At 38.1% G+C, this 22,112-nt stretch overlaps 1 protein-coding gene across 1 annotated transcript in view; it reads left to right on the top strand.

The window, feature by feature from the left end:
- The first annotated feature begins 1,776 nt into the window (after positions 1 to 1,776).
- Positions 1,777 to 22,112, top strand: part of SPOPL (speckle type BTB/POZ protein like) — a 57,033-nt gene continuing 36,697 nt past the window's right edge. Inside the window, exon 1 of the mRNA XM_081242309.1 lies at positions 1,777 to 1,979. The gene's annotated coding sequence lies outside the window, so the exon portion shown is untranslated. The remainder of the gene's footprint in view (positions 1,980 to 22,112) is intronic.

Raw genomic sequence — 22,112 nt, 5'->3', positions numbered from 1 at the left:
GCTATTTTTTCTTTTTCTTTCTTTTTTTTTTTTTTTTGGCCACATGGCACGTGGGATCTTAGTTCCCTGACCAGGGATCAAACCCGCGCCCCCTGCAGTGTCCTAATCACTGGACTGCCAGGGAATTCCCAACTAAAACCTATTTTAATAATCTAGTTTTCCAACAGGTATCCAGCAAGTAGGAAATCAAATCAAGAAAGGGAGTTCTTTAGGGGATTGACAATATAGCACCAAGCTTTAATCCAGGTTTATTGACCATAGAGCCATCTTTTACTTTGCCAAACGATCACATTTTTGTTAGCATTATTTACAAGCCATATTTACTCTTACTATTTACTATTATTTTATCAGTGGATAAAGTCACCAAATACTTCAAGGAAAAGAATGATATATCCTAATACTGCAAAGAGATCAAGCCTAGGGGAAAGACTCTGATAATACCTTGACGAGCAGTCTGACATCCTTGTAGTGGAAGTTTATTGAACCACTCCCCAACTAGAACTCAGTCAAGTATCGAGTCACCAAGTACCACTCATTTCTTAACTCCCAATTGGAAATCTACTTGAAGGATTTATTGCAGTTTGATTCCTTGAGCCTACTACATTCATTAGTGCCTAATAATGGTTGATTAGCAAAAGAAAGGGCCTGAGTGCTAAGGGGTTGACATAGCTAAAAGGCCTGGGCAAAAATTACACGTAATTTTCACTCTCTGTCACATATCATAAAGTTAACACAGACCCACAATGAGTACAGCAACTAATATTAACTGGTTTTTGTTCATGTTTGGAGAACGAGAAATTCTGCACTAATAATTTCCTCTCCCCACAGGCCCCAACACATCAATGCTCACTTCCACTTCTGTTTTTTAAATTCTTGGCCTAAGGCAACTTTGATTATGCGGATCCTATCTCCTTCCTGAAAATCCGGCAGGAGCTGCTTATATTCCACGCACGTTTTTCTGTGTTAAAACACGTGAATAAGATTGCCAATGTAGTATTGTGGTCACCTTTCTCTGAACTCCGTGAGGCAGTCCCCTCATCTCTTAAGACATCTGCTTAGACATAGCCCTATTTACCACCAACGTCCAGTCTCGGGAGCCTGCTCTTCTGTGCTTCACAAGCATCCTCAGCAGCCCCTCGGCAGACCCCTCCCCTCCTAAGCCTGAGATTTCAGGTTCATCTCCTACCGGAAACCGCTCCACCGTGGCACTTCATTTTGTCTACCACACTGCTGTCTTTATCTTTATCCCTCTTTGGAGACTGTATACTGCTGTTTTGTTTGGGCAGTTCATATGGCTCTTGGCTCGCAACAGGAGCTCGGTACAAGTTGTACCTTGGCTTTCTAGCCTGGTACAGCCCTAAAGAAACCGTGCACAGAAACGGCAGTCGCCTCTCACCCGACGTGATCAGTCAGCCCAGTTAGGAGGAGCTATTCAGCGGGCTTTTTAGTTAAGGAAAGTTTGACGCTGGGCCGAGGAGGCGGGGGGGGCAGTCCCCCCCCAGACAAGGTTCGGCCCGGGATGCGGAGCCCGCCGGGCTGCTAGCTCAGGGCCCGGCGCAAAAGGCCGCGTCTACATTCAACCCCCAGCCACTGATCCGGCCCGGCCCGGAAGTGCCCGGCGCCGGAGAGAGGGAGGGAGGGAGGAAGGGCCTTGCGAGCAGACGCCGCCGCGCGCACGCGCCCTCGCGGGCTGGGGGCTGGAGTCGCAACTCGGAAGCCGGAGCCCAGACGGGCCCGGGGCGGGGGGGCGGAGAACCTGCGCGGGGGCGGGAGCGGCGGAGACGGCCGCCCCTGGCGGCGGGTTTGTTTATCCCGGGGAAGAAGTTTAGGAGCCGGAGATAGGGAAGGAGGGCGGGCCGGGGAGGAGGGATGCGGTTCGGCGGAGGCGGCCGCCACAGGGACTCGCCGCCATCACCTCAGCCGCCTCAGCCGGAGAGGAGCCGCCGCCGGGGCTGCCCGCCGCAGCCCCGCACGTCCGGGTAGGTGCCCCTCCCCCTCCGGGGTCCCGGCCGCAGCCTTGGCCGCTGGCTGCCCCCTCTTTCCCGGGACTCACCTGCACTGAAACCCAGCGACCTCCTCCTCCGCCATTTCGGCGCCCCCTTCGCTCTCGGTCCGGGACCCCCGCTCCTGAGGCGTGCCTTCCGCCCCCGCCCTTCAGCCCCACCTCCGCCCCCCGGACCTCCCTAACCTCGCGCGTCTCTACTTCCCCTGGGAATTACCCCTCCCCCATTGATCTCCCAGCTTCCGTCTACCAGGATCCCCCCGACTTTCCTCCACAAGCCTTGCGCCTTTTTTCTTTTCCATTCTCCCCCCTTTGTACCTGTAGACCTTCTCGCCCGCACCTTGATACCTTGTCCCTTCTTCCCACCTTGAGTACTGCCCAAAGCGAGAAACTGCACGCCACCCCCGCGTTCACGTCCATCCCTCCATATCCCAAACGTATACGCCCGAAACTGTCCCCATTAGCCCATTTTAGGGTGAATTCTCAGCTCTCCAGACAGGCCACTCGGTGCCTCCACCCCAGTGGTCATGCCCTCAACCTGCCTACCTCCAGGCACACATTGCCCTCTCATCCGTTCTCTCTCCCCAGGTACATCAAGCTCACTCTGCAGTTCAGGGTCCAAGTCCTGACTTACCCCTTTCTGCTCCCTTCTGCTGTCCTTTCCCCTTACAATTCTTCTTGAATTGATGCATTTGTGTACTGAATCACAGAAAGGGGAGGAGATGGGTGGGATTTTCTCTCTCAAAGCAGTAGATCCAGTAGAAATAGGATTCACCTTCTGCTTAGCCCAACTTTTGGCATCTTTCTCGGTGAACAGTGCCATTCAGCCATACTTTTGAGGCTTCTGATGATTTGTCTGTATTTGAATACTCCTGGGCCTAGATTGTTTTATTATAGTACTCATCTTCCCAGTTTTTCCATATAGCTGAACCTCCTGTTTCTTAGACTGGAAACTTAAGTAATAAAAGGTTCATACCTTGGAAAATTACATCTCTCCTGCCATAATGGGAAAGGTGGAATATTTCAAATTATCATTCTATTATTCTTGAGAGAAAGGTGCCTAGTGGTTAAGAGCTCAGACTCTGTAGCTGAACTGCCAGGATCTAAATCCCTGCCTTTCTGTCTACCAGGTCTGGCCTTGGGCAAGTTATTTAATCTCCCTGTGCCTCAGTATTCTTACAGCTGTAGAATGGGGTTAGTGATGTACTTCATAAGATGGTGGTGATAATTGCATAACTTAATGCAGGTAAAATACAACAGTGCCTGGTAAGAGTTCAATAAATGTTCTTTATCATCATCTCTTAGCTTGACTTGGTTTGGCTATTGGTAGGATAATTTTGAGAGAGGAAGGGGGGAATGGAAAACTGTCTTTTTGCTCTTTCTTATTTAACACCTTTTTTGAGGTAGCTATGATTCATATTTTGTTACTCTATAAATTAGTTTCTTCTGGTGTGAAAAGTACAGTTTTAGCTCCCTATTTTCAAGTAAGTTACCAGGCTACATGCAGTCCCATTTTCAGGTACCTGTTTGGAAATTTAAAATTTTTATCTTTGTTTTGGGAATAACTGAAGTTGAATTATGTAGCAGATTTATCATAGGGAAAAATGAAGATTTTACCGATGAGAATTTTAGTACTACAATTAAATACTCAAACCTGGTTGGATACTTCACACCTACCTGTCCTTTATGTTGAATTGCTACTCAGGATAGAGCTTTGGCTTCATTCCAAAGACTGGTGGCTTTTCTCTTACTAACATGTTATGTTTTATTCACATGACCATGCCTTGATGTGTCCAAAAGTTTACTCTTTAAAACCTTGACAATTTCTGTCATATTTGCTTACCTCCTGTGCATTATTATTTTCTTGATACATTTTTTAAACAACTCACAAAAAAAATCCAAATAGGTACTGTTAACTCAATGTTGTTATAAGTAGTAAAAGTTTGAAATCACAATTTGCTGTCCCAATTACACATAAAAATGTGTGCATATGGAACTATAAAAATAAAGTTGTTTGCCTGTGTATAGCTTAAAATCTTTTTTTTTGTGTCACCAATGGAATGTTCATTAAACTTTGGGTAACACTGCTTTTGCTTATGCTATTCCCTGGCCTAGAATAACCTTTGCTCTTTCCCCTGCATATCCAAATTCTACTTATCTTTCACCTCTTACTATTTTCATAGTTCTTGCCAACATTGGTTTCTATTCCTTGGCTTTCCTACTGTCTGTATTCTGCATTTGACTTTGAATAATGCAGACTGCCCCAGTTCAAGAAAAATGACTCCCATAGAATCATACTTTTAAAGTTTGTAGAAACTTTGAAGGGGTGTCATAAAATTGATAATTAGTATCTGCTCTGTGCTGAGCACTATTCCTTTGGTTTTGTAAATATTCATTCTTTCAAAAATATTTAATGAGCACCTACTTCATGCCAGGCATTGGGGATACACAAGAGCAGCCCTTCCCAACTGGGGTTCCAGTAAATATCAAGCCCTAATGTTCTAAAGTATCCAAGATATGTAATAACTACTCTCCTGTGCACCTAAAATGGTCGTATGTCCCATCCTTGAGAGAGAGAACTGAGGAAATAGTTACTTAACTCAGTTTCTGTAGGGTTTAAGTCTTTGAGAAAAGCTCCACCAGAGAATAATAGCACAGAATCTGCTTTTTTTATAATTTATATCAGTGTAGCACTGGCAGACAATAAGCAAGTAAGAAGATAAAATTATCTTATAAGAGCACTGATAATGTTAAAAACAATGATAATCGCTAATACTTATAAGGCACTATGCCAGCCACTCTTTCAAATGATTTATATATATTAACTTGTTTAAACCTCTCAACAATCCATTGAAGAAGGCTTTATTATATCTCCATTTCACAAATGAGGAACCTGAGAATCAGATTACTTAACTTCCACAAAATCACACAGCTAAGTAAGCAATGGAGCCAGACAATATGGTTGTAGAGACTGTTACCCTTTTTTGCCTCTCAGACCTTCCAACCTTCCAATTTTTTGTTGGTTACTTTAGACAAGATTCTTCACCTTTCTGAAAAATCTTTTTTTTTTTAATCTCAACAGTGAGATTTCCCTGTCTTTTAGGTTGTTTAGGGGAGTAAAGAAGATTTAACTTTGTAAAGCACCTGGTATACAGATGTATCCCAAGTCTTATATATGACTAGATATCGCAGGCATTTGCATTTCGGTGGTCCTGGTCACCATTTTGTTTCCTGACTTAGATTTATTCACTTAGCAAAAGTTTATTGAACATCTGATCTGTGCCAGGCACTTGATAGGCTGTGGTGACACACGTTATGGAAAGAGTGTACCTGTATTCATTATGGCAAAACTCTGTTGGGGAATAGAGAAACTAAGCAAATTATTACAAAAATAATAATTACAGTTACGATAACTGCCACAAAGGAAAATTATTGTAAACAACAAAAGCTCACTAATGTATCAGAGAATGTTTGTCTGAAGAAATGACTTTCAGGCCGAAGTCTGAAGGATGAACTGGAGTTACCCAAGCGATGCTGGCGATTTCAGCTTTCTAGGACTGAAAAGTCCTGTGGAGACTGGACCTTAGCACATGAGGCCGGGTGATATGAAATGAGACAGGAGCAGATCACAGTGGTCAGTTATTGCTAAGCTCTTTGTACTTAATCCTAAGAGCAGTGGGAAGCCACTGGAGAACGTGAAACAGCTGAGTAAGTTACTTAAATTTTTGTTTTAAAAGCACCACTTGGCTGCTCTGTGGAGGACAGATTGGAGAGGCAAGTGTAAAAGCAGGGAGACGAGTTAGGCCAGGGCTTCTCAAACTTATCTGTGGCGAAGGACATGTTTTGCTTTGTTTTACTTTCCAGTTTGTGCTGGTACTTTAGTAATACACAGTAAAATGGATGTTGTGGCAGTGTCTGTCAAATTGCTATAAAAATTTCTAAATGCTGCCTCTCAGTTTCTGTATTTACCTTGTCTCACGCCAATGACAGTAGTTCATGGGTCAGTATTGGTCCACAGGTCACACTTTGAGTAGAATTGAATTCACCTATTGTAGTCATTAAGGCAAGAGATGATAGAATCTCGGTCCAGACTGGTGGTGATAGAGATAAAGCAGCTGGATTTGACAAATATTTGGGAAGTAAAGTTTAGGATTTGGTGATGGATTTGATTTGAGGGTCTAGGGAGAGGAGAAGGCCGATTTCCAGGGTTAGTGGTTCTTGTGCTTAACCTAGGGGAATATTGAGGGAGGAGCAGTTTTTTGTTAGTTTATGGAAATGGGGGGAGTATTGATTATAATTCAGTTGGGAATAATCAGTACATAGCTGATAATGGATGTTTTAGTATGGAAGGTGGGGGATGAGATTGCCTAAGGAGAGAGTATAGAGAGAGAAGATAAGGGGACGTGGTCCCCTCTGATTCTTCAACATTTAACACTGAGGAAAAGAAATGGAGCAAACGAGACTGAGAAGATATAGCCAGAGGTTGGAGGAAAATTTCCTTAGCATCACTGAAGTCAAGGCAATAGACTGAAAAAGGAGGGCGTGGCTAATCTGCTATGTTGATTGAAGCTGAGAAATCAATTAAGTTGGGAACTAAAGAGTACACATTGCATTTAGTGACACGGAGAAAATTTTATGTCTCAGTCATCATCAGTCCATCCATAAACTATTTGATGATTTTTGTTTTAATCTGCCAAAGCAACAATTCTAAATTTAGGGTAGAATTTTATCTGTAACATGAACCATGTCTTCCTTCCTGAGCTCAGACCCATGTTTCTATTTATCACCATCTGGGTGTTCTGTAAGCATCTCAGACTCTACAACTGGTTCATTCAGAACATACTCAAATAGAATATGTTTTTTAAGTACTGTTTATCAGGCAGTAACTATTAGACTTTTAGGAATGCAATTAGACCTCAGAGTCTAGGGGCAATGGACAATTAAATATCGTTCAGTGTGATTACAGCTGTCATAGCAGTTTATTCAGGTTGCCTTGTAAGCACAGAAAAGGAGCCTTAAGGAAGGCTTTCTAAGGAAAGTAGAGTGTTGGGCAGAGTGTTTCCAAAGGACAAGTGGAGAGATGGAAAGGGCAATGCAATGGTAGAGGAGTTTAATTTGAAAGCATGCAAGTTTGCTGTTTTGATTAATGTCATCACTACCCATTTAGTCACCAAACATGGAGATATCTTCAGACTGTCTTCAAGATTTAAAGATTTTCTTTGTTATTGTCCAAGGTGGTGTTTTGTTTTTGCTGGTTAGCTTTATATTTTATTTATTATATCTATACTTACGGAATCATTAAGTAATAGTAGAATGTAAATATTTTGGTTATGCTTTAATGATTTGTTTTTCTGAATGGGAGAAATTTTATACATACAACTTTTTCTCAGATTTAGAGAATTAAAATGAAAGCCTTGGTAAGGATTGCTAAGAGTTTACTGCTAAACATCAGTTATATGGTCAATGATGGTGCTTTTGGGCTCAGTGGTATAATAACACTCCCCTGATACCTTAAATGCTATTTTAGATAGTTGTCTAAATGTCCCTAGACTTAAGTCTTACATCATAGTAGAACACAGTTCATCTTCAGGAATTACTTTATGAAGAATACTGTAGTTGGCAAAACCTTAATTGACAAGAAAATAGTGTATTAGAAGGGTAAATGATGTTAAAATGGATTTTAAAAACAAATAAAGGTTCTAGAAGACATCTGCTTTAAAATAACAGGAAGATAGGGTCAATCAAAATTTTTGCTTCTGAAATACCTTCTTGAGTTTTTGTAGAAACATCGTTGTACTATTCTGATCTGCTAAGGCAGTCTTCCTTATATTTTATATTAAGAAAGTTGTAACTTAAAATTTTTGTTTTTATTAGTTCCTACTGGCTTTTGCTCTTGTCTTCTCCCCGGTTTTTTTTTAAATCTTAATAAATTCTTGTACGACAACTATATATTTTTCATATATTATGGTTCTTATAGGTATACTTTCGCAGGCCTTTTGTTTATATGCATAAGTAGAATTCTGATATTCTTCAGACTTGCCTACATGTTCTAAAGGACAGAATAATTATTAGCATTAAATTCTGAATTATATAACTCTGTGAAACAGAACTTTACATACATAAAAAATAGCAGTTTTTAAAAAATTTGACCTACAAATATAAAATTGCATTACCTCAGACTTTGGTTGGGGTACGTTGTTTATACACTTGAAGGGAAAGTAATATAGTAATAAAAATAATCAGGAGTAACAAATACAAAAGAAAGAGGTTTCACTCTGATATTAGGTAATGCAAGGTCTCAAAGGTTGTAGTGTAACTGAAAAGTAGTATGAGGCTTTTAAAATATTATTTAAGATATGTTAAAAGAAGATACTGTTGTTTCCTGTTTGGGTATATTTTCTGAAGCAAATTTCAGTTTTTCCTTCTGAAAATGCATTTTAGTCCCCTCCCTTCTGCCCCATCAAAATTAAGTGATTTTTAAGGTAAAGCGTGCTCAAGGTGGTTTTTTTGTTGTTGTAATTTGGATGCAATTTTTGGTGTTTTAGTGGGAAATTACCCTGAAAGGTAGTTTTCATCCAGTAAGACAAAGGCAAACCAAAAAAAAATTTTTTTTGCATATTAATTAAGTCATCCTGAAATTACCAAGGCAAGTATTGACACAGGAATATTTAAATGAATTGAACTTTATTTAATTAAATTTTTTTGGTGGCCACTCTTAGGATCAGTTTAAACCTTTGTTAACCAGTTATTTAACATGGTGGTTAAGTTCAATATGTCCAGTTTTGTTAGAAAAGCTCAAGTAGGGCATGGGCACACACCAAGCATATTTAGTTATTTGCATTCAAAGTGTATTTTTTAAAAAGTGAAGATACTTTTTCATGTCAGCATTTTATCAGTGGCATTTGAGAACTGGCTTCAGTCAAGCGGTACTTGGGAGGTATCTTGAGTTATGCTTTACTGTTGATAATTTCTGTTTTCTCAGGTGTCTCATTTTCACTGTTGTTTTGTCTGCCTGCCTTCTTCACAGCCAAAGTCCTTTATTTGTTCATCAAATTGTATAATGAAACCAGTTATTTTTCCCTAGTAGAATATAACCAGGTTTAGTTGAACATGGGCCTGAGAAGCTGACAACTTACTACAGTGTAAATGGAATATCCTCATAGATCATTTTGGTTTAAAGGGAAAAAATGCCCTTTTTTAAAGCATTTGTACCAGAGTTGTCAAGTACTTTAGATATTTTATCTCATTTACTTATCACTAACCCATGAGGGTCATACCATAAGTTTTTGAATCGTACTTGCCTGCAATTACCAGATGCACCACTGCTTTATGTACTCCACAGAGAGACAGCACTGTCAGTTAAAATTGTAAAATGCCATCAATTTTAGGTATGAAAAAAATGGGTTTCTTAGAATTTATTAACTGTGCCATTAGTGCTGCTTCATTTTATGGTTATCACCCAAGGTCTTCAAAATAACTAACCTCCCAACATCAAGTGCAGTCAGGATAAATTTAGTTTTGCTTAACTTCAGAGATCTCTGGGCAGTATAGCATAGAGGTTAATAGAGTGCATCCAGTCTGCTTTTTAGTAGCTTTGTGACTTTAGGTAAATTACTTAGCATCTCTGCCTCAGTGTTCTCATCTGTAAAATGGAAAGGATAACTACCTCCCTTGTAAGAGTTGTTACAAGAACCAAATGAGTTATATTTACATTTAGAATAGTGCTTTCCACATAAGTTGCTTTGTGTAAATGTTGGTTAATTAAAACGGTGATGCTGTTTCTGATCTAAGATATATAAGTAGACAATGTGCTTAAAAGGAAGGGAAAAAGGGAACCATTAGAACCGTATCTAATGGTTCATTGGTGTTTTGTGCACACGATGGAGATTAAAGTATCTTACTAATTTCTTTTAAGTCTAATATAAGATTGTAGTCTTGATGATTTTGATATCTAAATTCATAAAAGTAATACCACTGTATAAATGTTCAACTGAAATCCGCTTTCCTTTCATTTCTGTTACGACATATTTAGTCAGAATATTGACGTGCTATGATAGATGTCTTAAAAATAACCTGTTATATACTTATGATTCCTGTCAAACTCATAGGAAATTCATTCAGAAATATTTTTAAAGGATTTCAATATTAAAGAACCATGTTTAAATTTTAGTTAAGACATCTGACTTCTTCATTTTGAAGTATATGGAGGAAAAGTAATACTGAGGCAGTTTTTATTTATTTTAATAGTTTTAATATGTACCTGATTCTGTTGCTTCACTTGAGATTTAAAATCTTGTCATTTACCCTGATATAAAAATAAGGCCTTCCTTTGAACTTCTTGATATTTCCCTTTTTCACACTTTTGCCTTGTTTCTATTTTATTCTTTTTGTATAGAGCTCATATCATTCATTTACTCCATAAATTGACCAACTGTTAAATGCTGGGTTGTGTGTTTACAATGATGAATTGGAAATAGCCTTTGGCCTATAAGACTCACTATTTGGGATTTTTTAATACTGTTTAGTCATTGAGCACGTAGGCACAGTGCTGAAGACTTCATATATCTGCTCTTTTTGTTTCAATCCTCATAACTACCTTTCTAGGGTAGTTCATTACTTTAAAAATATTTCCACTAAATAAATGGCAGAGAAGAGTGAACTCTTGGTAGATGGAAGGGTGGTGAAGATCTGAGTGTGGTCAAGGTAATGTGGAGAGGGAGAGCTTTGGTGTTAAAATTTTTTTCATATTAGTGTTTTCTCTCCTAAAAAGGATATGACTCTTGAATTCTGTTACCCTAATATAAGGTACCCTAATACAGCCTTCTTTGTTTTAATATAAAAATGTATTAGATTAGCATGAGGAAAGATTTTTTAAAGTGTTCTCTTCCAATTTGGGGGTGGAGGGAGCATGGCGCTGGGAATAGGATTGTATTATAAACATTTAGGCATCAAGGTTGCTTATTTATTGAATATTTATTTGCTTTTTTATTTTACATAAACTTTTATGGAGTATAACATACATTCAGAGACAAGCATGTAACATCATACAGCATCAACACCCTTGTGTATGGCTTCTTACATCAGTTTTTATGTGATCCATCCATGTAGTGTGTAGGGTAGCTCCTTCATTCTCATTCTATTGTATTCCATCCCACTGTATGACTATGTATATGTACTGTAATTTATCCATTTTATTGTTGATGAACATATAGGTTGTTTCCAGTTTTGAGTCACAATAAATAGTGCCCCTTATAGAATATTCATTCATCAATACATATCTTTTGCTGCACATCTGCACATATTGCTGTAGTAGAATTTTTTGGACCGTGTGTGCTTTTGTTCAGTTTTAGTATACGTTACCCAGTGTTTTCCAAAGTGTCTTTTCAGTGGTGAATGAGAGTTTTATTTGTCCCACATACTCTGCAACGTTTGCTTGATATTGTTTCATTTATTTAGCTATTCTGGTGGGTGTAAAGTGGTATGGCTAGTTTTTCAAAATATACACGATTCCTTTCTTCACTCATACCCACGTACCCCTCCCATGTGCACACCAAGGGCAAGTGGAATAGAGACATGTATATTTTCATAAAACCCATCAAATGATTCTGGTTGCCTTGTCAGTTGATAAGATGCAGAATATAAAACAAATGTAAGTATAATTTAAAGAAAATGAGACTGTCATGAAAATTACAACTTCACTGTATAGTTTACTGACTTTCTTACAAATGGTGCATTTCTGCCTAACTATTGCTAAACATGGGACAGGTTTTAAGATTTTGCAAGCTGGTGAAAAGTTTTGTAGGCCCTTTTATTGAGTGAGTTTGCAACATTTCCCCAAAGCTCTAATTACACAATACTGGAATGCACTTGCTCTTACTTGATTATCTACCCAGATTGTAGGTTATGTTCACTCATTGTTTTGTGAGGTTTTGCTACCCCTTAAATAAGGGAAGTGCTGTCTACCCAGCAGAGTTGACTCAATTTTCAGAACTTGAAAGTTGAGCAAATTTTACCAAATGCCCACAGCATGCTACATATTGTTTTAGACTTAATTTCTTGTTATTTATGGAGTTTTTCTTGTGTCACAGAAGACAGTGTTGCTACTAATTTTTTTTAAAATTATAGAATTGTGTAGTGAATACCAAGGATGTGAAAAATACTTTTGCCTGTGTATCTTTTTCAGGGTTAGGATTGTGGTTAGTCTCTTCTCATTCCCCAGTCAATGTAGATCATGTTAGATCATATGTAGGGATGCACCATTCCTGTACCTTTTGTGAATCATAATTAGTTGTTGATTTCTTCTGTTAAGTCACACATCAGACTCATAACTGCAGATAAGCTCATAGTTCCCTTTTAACGTTGTCTTATGCCTTTTTAGAGCTAATATTTTAATATCTGACTTTATTTCTTACTGCTGCAAAGTACTGTTCGTGGGTAGCACAGCTGTTTGATAAATACTTGTGCTCTACATATTCATAAGTAGTTACTGATTATTGCTAGTCATAAGAATCTTGGAATTATTAGCTTATCATCAGAAGAGCTGAGATGGCATTCATATACTTAAAGTGTTCTCTTGAGGTATAAGAACAACTCAGTTTATTTTTTTGCAAAGCATTCCTTGAAAGGCAGGGCTGGTAGGTGGATGGCAATAGCCTCCTTCTATTTAGTCTAGCTTGACCATGTGTTACGTTATTTCAGAAAAGACTGGATTAAAATCCAGGGTCTCCTAACACATTGCTCTTCATGGATCATTTTGCTTCATTTCTTTCTCTTTCAACTTCTCTCTGTTTCTTTCCTTTTTTTTCCTCTTTTCTTCCCCTGTAAACTAAGCAACTATATGAAGTGTTTTTCTTTAAGGAAGTGTGATTCCTTAAGGAGGATTAAGCCATTTTAATGGTTATAGACATGCAGAGTGTAATGATAGAGACATATAGATCCCTACAACCCTGTATCCTAAGGCATGCTGTTTTGCCCATTTCTTTCCCCTAGATTTTATAATTTAGAGTTCCCCAAAGTGGTAGTTTCTCTTATCTTTTTCAAGGATGGTGGTTTTTCCTGCTTTTGTCTAGGATAGTACTAGTTTATGTCTTTTGTCCCAGCATCTTGTCCAGTTTAACATTTGTAATGACTTTAATTTTTAATGAAATACTATTATTAATAGTTGCATTAAGATAAGCCTTAGTGGGTTTGGTAGAATTTTTATTTCCAGCTGCTGCCATGGTCTAGTCTAGTGATAGGTTAGAGACATGTGTAATAATGAGTTCTGCCTTTAACAGGTGGTAAAATCTGAAAGGAATCTTAAGTACACCTCTCTTTCCCTAACCCATCTCAGATACAGTGTAACCAGTGACAGTATCAAGGTGGGGATCTCCATGATTAGAAGTGGGCTGGGACATAAATGATTAGGGGTAACTAACTCCTCTTGGTCTCAGGTGATGGTAAGAGATTTGATGCCTCCGCCTTCATTGACTGTTTTGGGTACCAGCCTGTTCCATGTTCATGCAGCTTGCAGCTTGCAAGATTCATGAAGTCACAAGGATAGCAATAAGTGGTGTCAGTGAGAAATTGTAGGTTATGTAAGCTGAAATAGTAGTTGAGCAGTTCTGCCATAGAATGAATAAGCAGCTTTGTGTGATGATAGAAATGTTCTGTGATTCCCACTTTCCATTATGGTAGCCATTCGCCACTGTGTATGTTGAGCACTGAAAATGAGTCTAGTACAACTAAGGAGCTGAATTTCTAGTTTAATTATTTCATCATTTGGTAAGACTTTTATTTTGCAACAAATCCTCTTAAAATCAATTAGTTAAAAACAGAAGTACATATTTAATGAAAGCGTACACTTCAGAAGCTGTTATTCTGCTTTTTTTTAAGATTTTCTACACCATTGCTCAGCAACCCAAATAACAGCGTACTGTGGGTGGTTAGACTGATACAGAATGGAGGGTTTACAGAATTGTTGTGATAAAAGAACAGAGGAGTGAAATGTTAAGCATGCTTACTAGAGAGTTTTTGAAGTGATGCACTGTGGGTTTTGAGTTTGATAAGGAAGGAAGGGAAGCCATAAGTGGGTAATGACTGAAGAAGAATGGTATGGACTCAGTGAAGTGTTGGTAATAAGAGCTGTTGGTGGATTAAATTGATGACAGAATAGGAATAAGTTCTGTTATTAAAATGATATATTCAAGTTTATTTCCATGGTTGGTCAAGTTCCAAGTCAGAATCTCTGAAAAAGATTGCTAAAATTTTAAGTGGGTGAGATCATTCAGGAAGGTAAAAGAACTTTGATGCTGGTAGGGAAGAAGTCCACTTGAGTGCAGTCATCCAGGATGGTGGCAGGAATAGTGAAGAAGACAATGGATACAGTGGTTGAAGTCCTCCATAAAGGAGTCTAACTCAGAGAGGTGAGTAGGTGATTGCAAGAGAGAAGAATGTAAGAGAATTTTGTAAGAATGGACTCATGCAGTTACCATACAGTTTTGTTAGGTTGGAAAAGTAGTCTGGAAGCAACAGTGGTGAGTCAGCAGAACTCTTTAGCTACTTCCAACTCCTTTTACTATGGGGTTTGCCAAAAAGTTCATTTGGTTTTTTCCATAAGATGACTCTAGTGGTGCTTAGGTGTCTTTAACTTCATTCGAAACAATTTTGTTAGATTGTATTGTGACAGCTGTCATATCAGCGTGCATTAAAAAAAAACTTATCAAATTGGTGAATTTTTGTGTATCCATTTTAATATTGAAGATGGAAGAAAAACAACATATTCAGCATAGTATGCTTTATTATTTCAAGAAAGGTAAAAACACAACTGAAAGGCAAAAAAAGATTTGTGCAGTATATGGAAAAGGTGCCATGACTGATCAAACGTGTCAAAAGTGGTTTGTGAAGTTTCATGCTGAAGATTTCTTGCAGACGATGCTCCGTGGTTGGGTAGACCAGTTGAAGTTGATAACAATCAAATTGAGACATTAATTGAGAACAGTCAACATTATACCACGGGAGATAGCTGACATACTCAAAATAACCAAATCAAGCATTGAAACTTATTGGCACCAACTTGTATATGTGAATTGCTTTAACGTTTGGGTTCCACATAAGTGAAAAAAAACCTTCTTGACCATATTTCCGCATTCAGTTCTTTATTTAAACATAACAAAAATGTTCTGTTTTTAAAACAAATTGTGACAGGCAATGAAAAGTGGATACTGTACAATAATGTGGAACGGTCATGGGGCAAGTGAAATGAACCATCACCAACCACACCAAAGGCTGGTCTTTATCCAAAGAAGATGATGTTGTGTATATGGTGGGATTGGAAGGGAGTCCTCTATTATGAGCTCCTTCCAGAAAACTAAGTGATTAATTCCAACAAGTTCTGTTATTAAAATAATACATTCAAGTTTATTTTCATAGTTGGTCAAGCTATCCTAGGTAGTAAGTTCCACTGAACCCCAATTAGACCAACTGAAAGCATCACTCAACGAAAAGTTTCCGGAATTGGTCAACAGAAAACACATAATCTTCCGTCAGGGTAATGCAAGACCGCACGTTTCTTTGATGACCAGGCAAAAACTGTTTCAGCTTCACTGGGAAGTTCTAATCATCCTCCGTACTCACCAGACATTACACCTTCGGATTTCCATTTATTTTGGTCTTTACAAAATTCTCTTAATGGAAAAAATTTCAATTCCCTGAAGACTGCAAAAGGCACCTGGAACAGTTCTTTGCTCAAAAAGATAAAAAGTTTTGGGAAGATGGAATTATGAAGTTGCCTGAAAAATGGCAGAAAGTAGTGGAACAAAATGGTGAATACGTTAAGTTCAGTAAAGTTCTTAGTGAAAATGAAAAATGTGTCTTTTATTTTTACTTAAAAACCAAAGGAACTTTTTGGCCAACCCAATAGATCCTTCACAGGTGTAAGAAAAGGATATGATTTTAGCAGTTCTATTTGATCTGCTTTAGTTAGGTATTTGCCTCTCTGACCTTATCTTTGCTTCTCCAGTGCCTGACCGATTTAGGTTCTTAATAAATGTTTGCTCAGTAAATGCTAGATGAATGTGAAATTGTTCCATTGCTTAGACACTTTTAAAAAGTGATTTGAAAACTAATAACAGGAATTGTTACTTTGTTTTGTTTTTGGCAACACCGGGTCGTTTGCGGGATCTTAGTTCCCTGACCAGGGATCTGAACCCAGGCCCTCGGCAGTGAAAGCATGGAGTCTTAATCACTAGACCCCCAGGGAATTCTCACTTTTTTGACTATAATTAAATGAGAAGGAAGAGAAATATGAAGGCAAAAGACTGTATTATGATTTGTTAAAAAAAAAAACTATGGAGGCAAAAGCTTTAATCAAATGTTTACTCATATTTTTTAAAATAAAAGAGATGAGGGGAAGAGTAGGAGAAGGGAGAGGGAGAGAATATAGGTTAGGTTTTATTTTGGAGGAATGTTTTAGGACTCAAATAAATCTGAAAAATGCCTAGGGTTAATGTTAAGTGGAATAGGCAGAATAGGCAACTAACTGTGAAGAAACTAAGTACTTTATAGACCTGATCTCCTTTAACACTCACTATATTCTTTCTGTATGAGAAATTATTCCCTTTCTGAAGATGAGAAAGCTAAGGGCCAAAAAGGGAAAGTAACTTGTTCAAGGGTTATAAAACCTAAAAAAACTTTTTTTTTAACTTAAATTGTTTCATATACACATCTTTTCTTATGTGTACATTTCAGTGAGTTTTGACAGATACGTTCACCTGTGTAACAACAGCCCACTCAAGAGACAGATCATTTCCATTACTCCAGGAAGTTCTCTAGAAGGTTACACAATTCCTGAGAGACACTTTGGATGTTAGTCTATCTTTTTACAACTACACCTCCACATTACTTGCATTAAAAGGGAGATGGAAGTTGTTAGAGATAAGCAGTATGAGAGCAGCAGCGTGAGAGCAGTGTTCATAGCTCATGTAAATAGCTCATGGAGAGCCAAGTGATAAAGGTTGAAAAAGTAAAAACAAAACCTCAAAAACATACGTAGGCAAATTTAACTCTGTTCTTCATAGTTCATGAGATTATTACTGTTTTGTAAATTAGTTCTACTTTTTAATTTCATATTAATATTCATACACATTAAATTAATTTATTGAGTGCTTTCTATGTACCTGACACTATACTAGGTGTCTTCTATACATTCCCATTCAGTACACCAGTCATTTGAGATAATTACCATTTATTATTCCCATTTTACAAGCAAAATTGAGGCCCAGAGAGCTTACACAGCTTCAGGATCTGCACCTAACTCTAAATTCAGAAACCAAATTCTCAACCCTGATGGTGTTCCATGGATAATTCTGTAATACTAAATTATATCTGGTACTTTGTTTTTTAGGAGGCAGTAAGTTACGTACTGTCTAGTAAATATGTAATACCTTTCCAGTAGTTGACTTCAAATCTAGTCAATATGTATTTGCTTAGTATCTGCCATCGTATACACTAGGCAGTGGTTACATAAAGGTGAAAATATAATCTCAAGGAGTTCAGCATATTTGATGAATTGAAAAAAACCATAGTATTTTCAGTTAAAAATCCTGGATTCAGGGACTTCCCTGGTGGTCCCATGGTTAAGACTCCGTGCTTCCAATGTAGGGGGCGCAGGTTCAATCCCTGGTCAGGGCACTAAGATCCCACACGCTGTGGGGCATGGCCAAAAAGTGAAAAAAAAAAAAAAATCCTGGATTCAATTTCCGAATTTTTTTTTGTCTTTTTTTTTTTTTTTTTAACTATGACCTTAGATCATATTGCTTCTGTTTCAGTTTCCCTGTCTGTAAAATAGAACTACTTCACAGGGTTGTTTAGAGGATCAAATGAGATAATATGTATAGGAGTAAAATTCTAAAGTGTGAAGTAAAATCTTACAGATTATTGTACTAATAATTACAATAAATTTGATTAATTCTGTATGAGAGGCATTGGTTATGAAAGTGCTTGGGTAGCTAAGGAGTAATTCATTTTACTGAAGAAAATGGTATGGGAGTAAACAAACTGTTGGTTAGTAAACATTTTACAGAAGAAGTGGCAATCAAGTTCAACAGATTAAAACACTGTTGGTGGGGCTTCCCTGGTGGCGCAGTGGTTGAGAGTCCGCCTGCCGATGCAGGGGACACGGGTTTGTGCCCCGGTCCGGGAAGATCCCACATGCCGCGGAGCGGCTGGGCCCGTGAGCCATGGCCGCTGAGCCTGCGCGTCCGGAGCCTGTGCTCCGCAACGGGAGAGGCCACAACAGTGAGAGGCCCGCATACCGCAAAAAACAAACAAACAAACAAACAAAACCACTGTTGGTGCTTAAAGAAGGAATGAGGTTATCTATTGTTTGTTGATTGAGATAACTTACTCCTCTTGTGTTTGATAAAGAGTGTGTTGCTATAATTTATAAATTAGATCTTGAATAAAGATTCTACCTGAAGGGACCCCTGTGATCTAGTTCAAATAATGCCATCCTTCCTTGTCTCCACGGGGCTTAGCTCAGCCTAGAACCTCCCAAGATACTCAAACAGGTCAGTGAATAAGAGAGAGAGAGACTATAAAGGAACAAATGAATGAGTAAAAAAACCCCAAAGGAATGGGGGGTGGGGTGGGGTCTTGCAGCTTGGCCATAGTGAGTAGTCTCCTGACTGCTAGTCTTGCCCTGTTTTGGTTCACCACAGTTTATATATCACTATAATTTAAAATCTGACCTCATGAAGTTTAATGACCATAGTCATAAACTGCCATGCTAAGTATTTAAATAAGGCTGATTTTTTTAAATCCCAATACTGTCTTTATAAGATTTCTGGAAATAGCCTCCTTTTACTTATATTTTTTCCTTCACCCTCCTCTGGAAATAGCCTCCTTTTAAAAAGTGAAATATTTGCTTCATACATTTTAAGGGGATATGACTATTAATATAGATGCAGATAGGCTTATAATTTTCTTATTGTGCCTTGTATATGTTATTACATAAGTAATATGAAAACAATTGAACTTGTAGCAACTAGCATGACATATAAATTTAGTTGTTTTTAAATGATGATTTTTTTTAAATGGTTGCCAAAGAGCCAGACTGTCCTTAATATGTAATGCTACAGGAAACACAATCAGGTTCTGAAGTGATCTGTAGTCGATTTTTTTTTCCCCAAGAAGTTCATGGCACTGTGAGGAAATCATGTAGTGATATCGAGTACATCTTAGTCTACAGTGTATGAGTCTTACTGTATAAGCTTGTGTTAGAACTGGATAGGATTTAGTGATTCTTGCCCTGAATGCTTTGTTTAGCCAACAGCTCAGTGATGTGCAAAAGGGCATGTGTTCTGAAACCAAAAACGGCCAGGGATAGAATCCAGGTCTCTCAACATATGGACCCCAGGGCTTTTTTCCATTTTTACCTTTGTTAAGGAAAATGACATTGCATCCATGTCAAGAAATGGATAACTTTTAGTTTTAATCTTTTTAAAAAAAAATACATTAAAGCGACAGAAATGGAGTGATTTTGGGGGGTTACAGTGTGTGTACACAGGAGTTGACTTTTAGTTTTTTGTTCTTTTTTTTAAGGGAGAACCTTGGCATTGAATGACAAGGCAACAGTAAGCAGAGGCTTTAAATCCCTGCTTGTGTACAAACCTTCACCAACATGTATTAATGGCTTTTAGGATTTATCAAATAGAGAAAGAGTTCGTCTTAAAATGTCTGTATTTTGCCTGTACTAATAAAGTTTCCATATATATGTTATTAGAACTACCTCCTTACTATCAGTGTTAGAGGATGTTGTAGATTTCAAAACAGACTCCATAACACTGGAATAAGACCCTGAAACAAAGAAGTTGAAAACTAGCCCAAGAGGTCTACCTCTCAGGATAATACTCAGGTAAAATGGAAGACTTAGTCATAAGTAGAGGACAGATGGATAGCTGCAGCAGGGATGATGAGATTTTTGTATTATTGGTAATAATAGCTTTCTGGTCTAATCCTCACACTAGAAATGTGATTCTCAGTGTGAGATCCCTACACGAGCAGCATCAGCACCATCTGAGGCTTGTTAGAAATGCAAATTCTGGGGCCTGACCCAGACCCACTGAATCATCAGTCCTAGGGTTGGGGCTCAGTGTTCTGGTTTCACAAGGCTTCCAGGTGATTCTAATGCACAGTTAAATTTGAGAATCACTGCCCTAGAAAAATATAAACCTGTGAGTCTACTATTTGTAATCACTTAGAGGCTGGCACTACTTGGTTGGACCGTATCAAATTACCCATAGTCTCCTGCTTTTGATTTACCAAAATTTCACATTACCAAGTTTTAAGGAAAAGTTACCTTTTATTTTGGGCAGAGAGTTCAAACTGTAAAACTGCTATTTCACTTAGGCCTCTCAATAACCAAAGTAGGAAAAAATTAAGGGCCCCAGTAAGAGACTATAACGTAAATGGAAGTATTTGCGCAACGTGTGTGTGTGTGTGTGTGCGTGCGTGCGTGCGTGCGTGCAGGCACTCACGCGCACGCCCTGGGTAATTTCATCATAAGCCATGACTCCTGTGTGCCATCCACTCCCCCCCAGCTCTATTAGCTTTCCTCTTCTATAGGAGTATATATAGTCAGGAAGCAGGAATGGTCTTCCCACCCCCAGCCATTTTTTTTCTTGAGGGTTCAGAATATTTCCGTTGCTATATCCTTCATCAGCCCCTGTTCCTGCCCCCTAAGATTTTTACTAGGACCTAGATATGCTGCCACTGAGTTGAATCACTCTCCTGAGAGTCAACAGCTGTTTCTTTTTCAAAGAGGAGCCTTTCTCTCCGTGTTTATATGCATTTTAGTGAACTTTAGTAAACTTGAGATAAACTGGTTTTAAGTGATTGGAACTACAAGATGGCTTTTCTCCATTATTTTCCTCAGACCATTTAATTAGTCCCCTCCCTCTTTTTAAAAAATAAACACTGAGCATTGTGCTAGGCTTTGCATTGCAGAAATGAATAAAACAGAAAAAACTTCAAGAAGATCATAGTTTAGGTAAAAACACAGCTGTTCTGTGCACGTAAAACTCAGTAGTAAAAGGCAGTAAATGAACAGAGGGTGATGGAGGTGGTAGGTGTATTTAATGGGAGCTGACTATGGCAATCAGTAACAATTTCAGTTTTCTAAATGGGCATACTGTGTTATGTACTGCTTTCCCTCCTGCTTATAATGCTTCTTAAAAATAGAAGTCGTAATTATATTGCGATTCATGTTACATAAGAGTGAAAAGAATAGGAAGTCACCTTCCCACCCCCAGTTCCACTTCCCACTGTAAATTGTGCCTGCTTTTAGTTCTAGACAGTATTGCCTACCTCTGTGAATGATAGTCTTGTTTCTCTCCTCACTCCGTCAATCTCCCAATTATTATTCGTTGTTAAAGGCTACATCATCAATGTGTTTGCATTTTAATTTCTTTTTTGCTTTATTTGCAGACCAATTCTAAAAATTTTAAACCTGGAAATATTTATAATGTGATTATATAAATACTTACTATAGAACAAAGTAGGGTGGCCTCACAGATAATGAAATGTAATCCTATGTACATAAAAACTTTACCAGTGGAAAATTTTCTGAGTGTCAAATCGTAGTGAATTCTCCTAGTTCTTTTTTAGTTTCCTTCTCTACTGAGACCTGTTCAATTCTGTTGTTTTTTCAAGCCCATGGTTTCTTTAGGGTTCGTTTTCATTTGGTTAGAACTGTGGTCTTCAAAACAAAGCATCCACATAAACGGGTTACACAAGATAATTTGGGGGGTGTCAGAATATATTAAAAATTAAATTATTTAATTTTTATCTGATTATTTTAAATTTTAATTTTGATATGCTTTATAATATGCATAAATATATTAGTATAATAATATGTTAATTTATAAATAGACATGCATGCTGAGAGCAAATGGTTTTTTACTCATAAAGGCATGTCATACAAAAAAGTTTGGAGTTCATTGGGTTCACTGAGTAATTTTCAATATAGAATGACAAACTTTTCAAGTATTTGCTATCGAAAATGTCCTTTCTTCAGCTTGCATTCCTGAAGAATTTTGAGTATGAAATTCTAAATTCAAAATTTTTCTTAAAA

Source organism: Mesoplodon bidens (genome assembly GCF_964165515.1).
Source record: "Mesoplodon bidens genome assembly, chromosome: 8".
Classification (NCBI taxonomy): Eukaryota; Metazoa; Chordata; class Mammalia; order Artiodactyla; family Ziphiidae; genus Mesoplodon; species Mesoplodon bidens.
This window is presented reverse-complemented; position numbering and strand designations above follow the sequence as displayed.